Source organism: Rhineura floridana, chromosome 11 (genome assembly GCF_030035675.1).
Source record: "Rhineura floridana isolate rRhiFlo1 chromosome 11, rRhiFlo1.hap2, whole genome shotgun sequence".
Lineage (NCBI taxonomy): Eukaryota > Metazoa > Chordata > Lepidosauria > Squamata > Rhineuridae > Rhineura > Rhineura floridana.
Window position 1 is genome coordinate 54,761,831 of NC_084490.1, and position 10,864 is coordinate 54,772,694.

Below are 10,864 nucleotides of genomic sequence, written 5' to 3' on the forward strand. Positions count from 1 at the left end.
AAGGAAGGAAACATAACAGGGAAGTAAGGCACTCTGATGGCACTAAAGAATGGGGCAATTTCTGGAGTGTTGGGGACCACATAAAATGTGGGCCTCAAGTTGCCCAAGAGCAGTGTACTGGAACAAAGTCCATTTTGTCAGGCCACAGAGGTTTATGCCACACTCCCCATATCAGGGGACATTTGTAGGTCACTATCTAGAGGAGGAGGACCTGATCTTAGTCACCCATGCTTCAGTTCTCTCTAAACTGGGCTACTGCAATATGCTTTACATGGAGCTTTCTCTGAAAATGGCTTGGAACTTAAACTGGTACAAAATACAGTCACAAGGATGTTAACGGAGGCCAGAAAGTCTAAACATGTGACACTACTGTTGCCCCAGTTGAACTAGTTTCTACTGCATTTCTGGTCCCAATACAAGTTCTTGGTATTAACTGTTAAGGCCCTAAACAATTTGGGACCAGATTACATTAAGGACTGTCTGCACCTGTATGACTCTGCCTGTGATCTAAGATCTGCAACTGAGGTCCTGCATGTGTGGCCATTGGTGAAATTGGCTAGGTTGGTGAACACATGAGACAAGGCCTTCCTGGTGGTAGCCCCGCAGCCACAGAACTCTTTTCCAGTTAAAACTTGTCTGGCTACTGGAGTACATTCAAGAAAGCCTTAAACAACATAGCTTTTTACTATTGCGTTTCCTTAAGATAATTTTGGTGAACTATTTTGGTATCTCTCATGCATCTATTAATCTATATCCACTTAGTATGACATATTCTGCCAGAGGTTCTTTTTACTTCTCACTGTATGTTGGTTTGTGAGGGCTTGGCCCTGAAAAGCAACTAATAAATAACTGGAATAAATAAGTAGACAAGCAAACATTACCCAGGGAAGCTGTGAATGCCATGCATGCTCCACACTGGCAGAGACAGCAGCCGTATCACTGTTATAGCTGGAAAATCCCTGGTTCAATCTCACCTCGGCTACAAGCTCATTAGGCAGCCTTAGGTAAGTGCTCTCATACCCTCAGCCACCCCACTTGCAAAATGAAGATAGCAACAGCTGCCTATCTTACAGGGCTGTTTTAAGAATGATTTTTTAATATATAAATTAATTTTGTTATGATACTCCAGGTTTTCCATATGGTAATTAACATTTTATAGCATTGCTAAGTAATTGTACACTGTAGCATTTTGTAGTTTTCAAAACAAATAAATCCAAGATCCACATTTTATGGATTATTGATAAGTATTAAACACTCTAAAATGTTATAAAAATGCAAAAAAAATTCTGCATGGTCATTTAAGAGAACCACATGACTCTGTTAACTCTCAACTCACTTTAATCCTCGATACACCCCCAACATCCTGGGGTCACAGAGTGGATGGGCCCCTCCATCATCCTGTCCTGGTTGGCCAGAACTGGAGACAGAGTATATGTCAAGATCAGAAGCGTAAAGTTCTGCAGGATCCACTGTCTTTGTTTTTTCTTTTTTTAACCTCAGCCTGTTTCAGGATAGCTCATTCAGAATGGGGCAGACATGCACTTTGTTAAGTAGGATATCTTAGGTTCATCCACTTAATTTCACTGTCATCATGCTCCCTTTTTCCTTCCAGGATCAGACCCAGAGAAGGGGGCCTCAAAGTAAAGGAGTACCATAACAGAGGGAGAAGACTAGGCTCTAAAACACTTGCCTCCATTTGTTTCTCCAAAGGCAACAAGCAAGCTCTCCAACAGGGGCAGAAGCAAGGATGTTCTCTCACTTCCAGAGCAGCATAAACCACAAGCAAGGTCAGCAGCATAATCAACAGCAACAGGCACCTCCATCATCACTGCCTCAGATGTACCTGTGTGGGGTTCCTCACCACCTTTCCTAGTGGAAGACCTCATCCAGGGTTTAAACTGGGGACCTCATGCATCCTAAATTTGTGATGTTCCAGTGGGCTACAGTTCCATATAAAGCCCTCTCAATCCTGATCATTATGACTCTGTAGGCTAGACCTCTGGTGTTGATACCACCTCATCTTATTTCTTGCTTCTGTGACTGTAGTTAGTGAGTTGCTCTGTAAAGAGAGATGTGTGTGGGTTCTAGACCTACCTTGTCACCCATTTGTGCATAGAACACTGTTTTTGCTAAGTAACTAGTCAAAATGCAAGCTTTGCCTTGTAGTGGTCAATTCAGTGTTTCCCCACGGCAAGATTCAAATCCCCCTCTCCTGTTTCTGTACTGTTTCCCATGGAGTGACCAGGCAGCTCCTGGTGCTAGTCCCTACTCTTCCTTGATAACATAGGACCTACCCCATCCCTTGCCAAAAGCTTGCCACCTCACACAGACACCAAAACAACTGCGTTGTTTATAACAACATACATGTGAGCTTGAGCCAAGGGAGTGCAGAGATTCTCCATTTTCCATCCATGCTTCTTCCTGCACCATGGAACTGGCTGTATGTTCTGATGGAGACATTGCTCTTTCCTTCTCTGTGTGTTTGTACGGCAATAAGGTGGCTATTTGCAGGTTGTCTGTGTTTGTGCTACCAGAGGACTCAACCCCCCACCACTACCACCACCCTTGTGCAGGAAGCCCTGAAGTGTCAGTTGCTAGGTTCTTCCTCACTGAGTCAAAGCAGTGTGCACTGGGTAGGATACTATGGTGTCTTTGTGGCTGCTGGGTTATATCCTGTGTGTGCGTTGTGCGGCATGTCATCATAGGGCTGTTCTGCCATTAAAGGCCCGGCCTGAGTTGAAGCACAAGATGGTCCCCACCCTCACTTCCATATAGGAAACCAACCAGACTGGCAGTGTTACTTACTTCCTGATCTTACTTCAACATTAGGAAAGAACGCTGTCCACTCATTGCATCAAGCAGGCTGCAAGGCACACACACAGAGCTCGGTCTTCAAACACCTTGCTGCTGCCTGAGCCAACCCTGCAGTGCACTGATTGGTTCTTTTTGTGCAGAACTAATGAAGGGCATTGGATGGCACATCAGCATTATGCTGATGTTAACATTTACCCATGTAGTAGGCCCATGCACGATTTGCATCTTGCCTTGTAAAAATGAGTCAAGGATATTTTAAAAAAGGAATAGGGAAGAGCATCAATTAAGCAAATATCAGCTTTTCCACAGAAAAGGAATAAAGTGAAAAAATGTGGATACAGTAGGGCCCCACTCATACAGTGGGTTACATTCCGGACCCCCGCTGTAAAGCGAAAACCGCTGTAAAGTGGATCCCACTGACTTACATTGACCAAAATGGCGCCCGGCGGCAAAAAACCACCATAAAAGCGGAACAAGCGTTGTAAAGCGGGGCCTTTCTACAATTCACAACCGCTGTATTAGCGGAACGCTGTAAAGCGGGGCCCTACTGTACATGAAACAGAGAGATACAAGGTAGAACATGGAAACGCCCAAGAGCAAAGATAAACAGGAACTAGAAAAGAAATGCAACTGAAAATAAGTATTAGTATCTAAAAACTGAATGCAAAAAAGGAAAATGCAACCAGTGAAGATAATGCAAAAAGAAAAAACACAACCCACCCAAAACTGTAATGTTAAAACAAATGCTGGGATAGCCAGGGTTCACTGATGTCAATGAGAATGTATACTGTACGACAAGAGTTGTATTGGGGAAACAGAGAAAGTTGCCTTATAGGGAATCAGGTCCAGCTCAGCATTCATTACACTAACTGGCAGCAACTCTCCAGAGTTCCAGAGTGGGTTCTCTCAAAGCCCTACTGGGAGTTGCCAGGGACTGAACCTGGGACCTCCTGTGTGCAAAGCAGATGTTCCACCACTGAGCTACAGCCCTTCCCCATAGCTCAAAACACAGAGAAAATTTGAGAAACCATTTCAGGGAAAGCCACCAGACGTAGTACACCCACTACATTTAACCCACAGCAAAAATGTAGCAGCGTGGCTCCATAGTCACAGAAAAAATGTGAAGGCCCTGTTGGAGCTTGGCAAGTCACAGAACCAGGCAGGATTAATTAACTAGACCGCCAGACACGTGAACTTTAAAATCTGGCACATACAGCCCCTCACAACCTCCAAACTTCTCTTTATGAAGAAATGGGTGCTTATATCATTGGCCACAGACCAAATTCTAGACAGGGTTTTGCCCCACCCCCCACACTTTGAGACGCCATCTCCTTCTCCTACTCCCACTTACATTTAATACTAAAAGAGAGTGAGCAACTGATGACTCATTCCAAACCAAAAAGCTTGTAATGCCACCAGTGCTAGTCTGAGGCCTGAGTGTACAACCTCAAAAGTGGGGAAACAATTTAAAAAATTTTCTGTCAACAAACTTCCAAACCCACAAAAACTAGGCTCCACAGGTTCATCAGAAGCAATGCTTAGAGTAATGTTCCGTTAGTGCAAAATTCAGGCACCAGAATGTTTGCGGGGCCACGTGGTTCATTGTGCATCACTGGACAGCCATTCATTTCTGGGTTCAATTTAAAGTGCTGGTACTAACCTTTAAAGTCCCAGATGGTTTGGGATCTGCTGTCTGAAAGGCCACCTCCATCCTGATGAACCTGCCCAGGATTGAACCCTAAGATTGGTCTCAGAGGTTCTGCTTTCAGGCCTGCCACTAAGGCTGATCAGGTTGTCAAGTACCAAGAATAAGGTACCATGCTTTTGGAATTCTCCTCCTTCCCAAATAACTCAGTTTGGCCCCCTCTTATGGTCTTTAAGCAGCCCCTAAATACTGTTTTTATTGAATTCGTTGATGGCTTCCATATATGTTTTTAATCTGTTGCTGTTTTTTAAGTTTGTTAAACTGTTTTGTTTAACATTTTTATTGTAAGATGCTTGCCCTAAAAGGTGAGCTAGAAATGCAATAAACAAACAATCCCTGCTTATTTATCTTCATCTCATCTCAATCTGTCCCTGGAGACAGACAGAAACTCATGATATAAATGTGCTCTCAACAAGCAATTCCCAAAAGCGAAATATAATGCATAAGGGCAAAATACATACAACCTGATGGAAGACAGGCACAAGTATTAGCCATCTTTTAGAATATTACCTCAACTAAGCCAGTATGGCAAGCAGCAGCTGAGGAAATAAAACTGTTCCTCGACTCTACCTCTCATACACAAAAAACTCACTGAAGACCAGCCTGGCTTTATCCATCTAAAGGAGGGATGGGAAAGCTTTTTCAGCCAAAGGGACAGATCCAGAACTGACCCATCCTCCATGGGCCATTGTTGACAGGTGGGCAGGGCCACCACATGTCAACCACCTGGCATCATATGGTGTCAGGTGATTCCAATTTCAAGCCAGGAGTAGGCACAGGTTTGTTCCTGATCTTACAGCTATAGTCTCACAGCACTAAGATGAGAAATAAGCCTCTTCCTGCTGCATTTTAAAGAGCAAGCAGAGGCCTATCTTAGTGCTGTGGGATTCTAGAAGGCTTCTGGAGGATTACATCCCATACTTCGCAGGAAGAACGTTACAGCAAAGGGAAAACCAGCCTAGCTCCATCCATCGGCTAAAGAAAGACACAGATGAAGAGTAATTGCTTCCCCTATCCCTGCCAGAAAGAATACTCTACTCCAACTGTCCATTGTCCTAGGCCTGCAGAACTGAAGGAAGTACATTATGGCCCCATTCATTGGCCGAAGGGGGATTGTTTGCAATAAAATATGAACAATCAATTGAAAAGTATTATTTGAAGATCATTCTATTTCCAAACTGCAAAAAAAAAATGATGTTGAGAAGAGACCAAGCTAGAATCCTCCCTGAACTGCTATCATTGCAAGTGTGGGATTTATCTGTTGGCACAAGGCATCATTCAACCTGCAATCATCAACTGGTAGCAGTACAGCCCAGAAACAGGTTTGCTATCTCAACTGCTGTTTCTCTAAACTCCACCACCATATTCACCTAGCTCAAGCCTTCTACACTGTGAAACAGTAAACAGGTCTCAGGGCAGGGGTGGGGAACCTTTTTAGCCTGAAGACCACATTCCCATCTGGGCAACCTTCAGGGGGCCATAAGCCAGAGGCAAAAAAAAGCAGAGCAATGAATGTGAATATTGCCTTTGTACAGTAGGCTAGTTTCTACACACTCTTGCACACTCCTATACCCCAATCCAGGAAAGCAAGAAGCATTATTACAGTTCAAGGACACATTCCTGCCAGGTAAAAACACTCAAGGAAGTGCAAATCAGGGCCGGTAAGGAGTGTGGCCTAGGGAGGCAGGGTGTGACTGGGGAGGTGGCATGGTTTGAGGAGAGCCCCAAGGGCCAAACATATATTCCTGGAGGGCTGCATTTGGCCCTTGGCTTGAGGTTTTCCCATCCCTGCCTTAGGGCCACACTATGCATCATGTTAAATGTGTTATCACATTTAATGTATCTGTGTTCAGGGAGGGGTTGTTTCACTTGTTTTTTGCTCACAACAGCAACCATAGGATGTGGGAAGGGGGGATGTTAACCTTTTCCCACCACACCACAGACCGAATGAAAATTGCCCCTCCCATAACTGATCCTCACCATGGCCACTATTTAAAACCAGCAGGAAACCAACAAAATTTTAAATGCCATCACACACTTAACATTAATGTATAGCTAGGCCCTTCCTTTACATGTGCCATGTGTGACTAGCATTCCTCTCTGAGGTTGCTTTTTAAATAAGGCACAGCAGCTGAATTTGCAAACCACCAAGTCTGGAACATGTGCTTTCCAGCCCATGTTACTTTAACATGTCTCAGGCAGAAGCAGACAGGAAGCATCTGGCAAGCAACCGCAGCAGCTGTTCATTCATCAGCAATGGGGTATGTGAAACGTGTGCTGTTCCCCCCCCCAACCATTAAAAAACAAACAAACATACAAATTGTTTCAGAATACTACAAACAAACAATTTGTACCTCACCTCTATTTTGGCAAAACTGGATCTGAAGGATCAATAACATAAATACTGTGGATGCTTTAGGTCAGCCACAGTGTTTCGAAAACATCTGATAGCAGGCACATGCTTCTTTCCAGAAAAAACTGGAGGGCGTTTCCCTCCAACAGCTAAAAAGGTGCACTCTGTGACAGGGTATCCCAACAGTAAAATGTGTCGGCTCTTGTATACGCCTACCCCATGTATTTCTGCACGAGTCACTGTTCTGATAATGCCTCCCAGTTGGAAGGAGGCAGCCCTTGAGTAACTCATGCAGAAGAGTGATGGACAGCCTTCTCTACATCAAAAGTAACTGAATGATCCAGTCATATCTGAAGCACAGCTCCAACAGAATTAAGATGTCACCCACTTTGAATTTCAGCTTGTAACCATCCCTAACTTATTTCGCACAGCAGACCAACATGCCTCAGCAAATAATCCGAGAACTTCAACTTTAGTCAAAGATGTGGGGTGGGCCTAAACAAGATAATTAATTTAGTCCCCTTCCAGTTCTGATTCTCTACACTGATGTAGCCCTAGTTTCCATTCCATGAAATGTATTGGCTACAATTTATATTTAGTTGACATGCTAGTACAACAGTTACACATCAACAGGCAACTCTGCATTTTTCTTTTTAGAAAAAACACTATGAAGAAAAGAGCAAGAAGACTCTCCTTGTCGATGCATAGAGAAAGGCTGTGTGTATAATTATAACACAAAAGACAAATACAAAAAATAGTACTGGGTGCAAAATACAACATCCCAAGAGCCTCTGTTTTCATTTAATAGCACAATGACCTGTATTGCCAGAAAGACTTCAAAATATGTGAGCAACGCCTGGTAAAATCTCAAAAGCCAAAGGGGAAGGTATAAAGAGATTCTAGAGTCTACAGCTTTAGTGTCTTTTGTAGCTTACTCGCCCTTCCCATAACTAAGAAAAGCAAAATCATTTAGGCAAGAATATACACAATTTATACAGTATGTAGAATTGGGAGAAGTTAAATTATAACAATATACATAGTTCTGACAACAATCATGCATGCAAAAAAGTGAGTCCTTGCTCTAGACTAATGCAACATGTACAGAAGTAAGGGATGCAATCAAGGAACATCAGACCACATACAACCAAACTATACACAATCCAAGTTGTGCCAACTACAAGAAAAATGTGAGGTGCAGAGATTGCCTTAGTATACTGATCAGTATACTCCAGGAAGCTTAATAAAACCAGAAGGGAAGAATATTTGGGCAAATTAATGTTTCCTTAACCTTTGTCAAAATGATAGGTAATTTATTGGTATAGTAGCACAATGAGATAAGCACTGCCAGAGCATATAGGAAAGGTGGATCCTTTATTCAGCTGAGTAAAAGCCAATTTGGCTGGAAGGAGGGGGAGTGGCAAGGAGAAGAGAGAATTGAACAGGTGTCTTTCTAGCAATAAAGTGCCCTAATCCTACTGCAAAGGGTTTGGATATGCTGGGTCCCCAACAGCTGATCCTATCCAGTCATGTATATTGGGATCCTCATCACCCACAGCAAGAAAAATCCATGTTATATTTTATTCAAGATGTATAAGTTGAATTATTTTCAATTTGTCAGATCACTCAGGATATGTGCTGCTCCACCATTCATATGTCTGAGGAAGCAAAGTAAGGCTTGTACCCTACTAAGTCACACTTAAAGTCCATTGATTTCAATGGATATACTCAAAGTACCTCTTAGTCAGATACAACCCTAAGATTTCAGTGGGGTAGCCATGTTACCCCACTTGCAGCAAAAACATAGCACCTTAAAGACTAACACATGTATTGTGGCATACAATTTCAGGACTCAAGCCTACCACATACCAGATGCAATTGTGTGCTAAATATGCAGTTGCATCTGATATTGTGGGCTTGAGCCCATGAGAGCTTATGCCATAATAAATGTATTAGTCTTTAAGGTACCAAAACATTTTTTATTGTTTTAACCCTAAGACTGCAAGTGATTGCTCATTTGGGATAACTAAGGATTGTTTCCAATCAACCAAGCAGGGAAGATTTTGTAAAAACAGAATTAGTTTGTTTTCATCTTCTGAGTAGTGATGGGGTCACAAAAATAAGTGTCTGCTAGCAACTTGTTTGCAAGACTAAACCATATACTACATTTTTCAAAATATGTCATGTAATGTTGAGAAGGTCCAGAAATCAAGCAGGCACAGCATGTGTTGGATTTAGAGGTTTTGTACAATCAAGCAGTATATAGATTTTGTTTTATATATATTATATATGTATATACATAAATATACATATACATACATACATATACATACAGAAGTCAGTCACTGGTCAATAAAGCCAGCTGCCGGAGGAAGGCATAAATTGTTATACTAAGGTAAGGATTAAAACTGACCAAGGTCCGAGTGGACAGCCTGGGAGAGGACAAGTGAAGAATCAACTGTTGTGAGAAGTACAGGAAATAAACCTCTCAAACACTGTGCATCTGTGCACTAAGTTTTTCTGGGAGGGATAACTTATTATGGAATGGAGGGTGTGTTCAAGCTTTTTTTTCTTTATGCCATCCTTCCTCCAAGCACAGTGGCATACAAGCCACCCCTTTGCTCTGCACAACAGCCTTGTAAGGTAGATTAGGCTGAGAGGTACCACTCGGCCCAAGATCATCCTTGGGGGATCTGAAACCAAGCAATCCCCATCTAAGTCCAATACTTTAGCCATTACATATTTCAGGGGGAAACTGTAATAATTTATCTATAAAGCACCTAAGCTTTGCCATGTTCACTGAGGCTAACACTCTGAGGAAGAGCATGAGAGCTACAGGCAGGGCAGGGGGTCGAGCCCAACAAGGTACAGGTGTGGGAAGAGAGATAATGCTACCTGGATGTCCCTGGTGCTCTGGGTTGGAACCGATGGACGGGAAGGGAGGGCGCTGAGTAAGAAACAAAACCTCCCCAGCAAAGCAGAAATCAGCCTGTCCTTTTGATTTCTCTTCATACTTTAACTCCTCCTCGAGAGACACGGTAAAAACGACGACGCTAAACCGTGCGTGCAGAAAACCAGACTGTATACCAAGGAAAGGGAACCTGTGACCCTGAAGGTGTTGTCAGCCTACAGCTCTCATCATCCCGGGTCGTTGGCCATGCTGCCTGGGGCTCCTTTGTAACAGGATGAAGAAACAGAAAAGGAAGTTTTGGAGGAGCAGCACAGAAACCTTTTAAGTTAAGAATGATGGGATCGGGCTGGGGGGTAAGAGAAGAGTGAAGAGGAGTAAGCCGGGTTTTTTGGAGGGGGGAAGAGAGGAGTTCCCGCGGGGGAGGGAAGCTGTCCCCCTTCGCTGAGTACACGGAGGAGAAGCAGCTGCAAGAACAAATAAGCCAAAACAACCTCAAACAAAAGGACCTACCCAAAGGATAGACCCTTTAAAAAGGCGGGCGAGGGGGGGGGAATGGCACAGAAAAGAAACCCACCTGTGGGGGGGAGAGGAAGAAAATCAACGCAGGCACTTCCGGCCTCCTTCACTGCTCAGAACAGACTGTCAAAACGGCGGGGAGGGGAAGATACAACTAGCCACGCCCTGTCTCTCCTACTGCCCAATCAGAGGCTGACATTTTCTTAAAACTGCCACCCCCCCTTTCTTCTAGTTCCCTCGAGCATTCTTTCTCCACCCTTACAGAACTCGGCAAAGTCAGGAGAGGAAAGGGGAGGAGCAGACAAAATGGCTTCAGAGTTTGGCCCGGTCCGTTCTTCTCAAGAAACCAAGTTAGGCCACCCTCTTTTCTGCAAAGACGGCGTTATACACGCAGGGAAGGTTCGTCTCCTCTTCCCGCCCTTTTAAGGCATTCCAGACCTATTTCTTTCTTTCCCTCTTTGTGATTGGTTCTTGGGATTACACGTGATTTCCCTTAAATTACTTTGGCTAAGTAAAAAAAAAAGATTGGCGACAACTGTTTCTGGTTTCGACAGGCCTTTTATTTTAC

The 10,864-nt window shown here is 43.5% G+C and overlaps 1 protein-coding gene across 3 annotated transcripts in view; it reads right to left on the reverse strand.

Annotated features, from left to right (window-relative positions):
* MAP3K14 (mitogen-activated protein kinase kinase kinase 14) overlaps positions 1 to 10,654 on the reverse strand; it is a 49,213-nt gene extending 38,559 nt beyond the window's left edge. Inside the window, exon 1 of one of the 3 annotated variants that reach the window (XM_061592189.1) lies at positions 10,355 to 10,654. The gene's annotated coding sequence lies outside the window, so the exon portion shown is untranslated. Of the gene's footprint in view, positions 1 to 1,336; positions 1,359 to 4,474; positions 4,566 to 10,354 lie in introns of those variants that run through there. The other 2 variants (XM_061592190.1, XM_061592191.1) reach the window with 2 other exon arrangements.
* Positions 10,655 to 10,864: the final 210 nt, after the last annotated feature.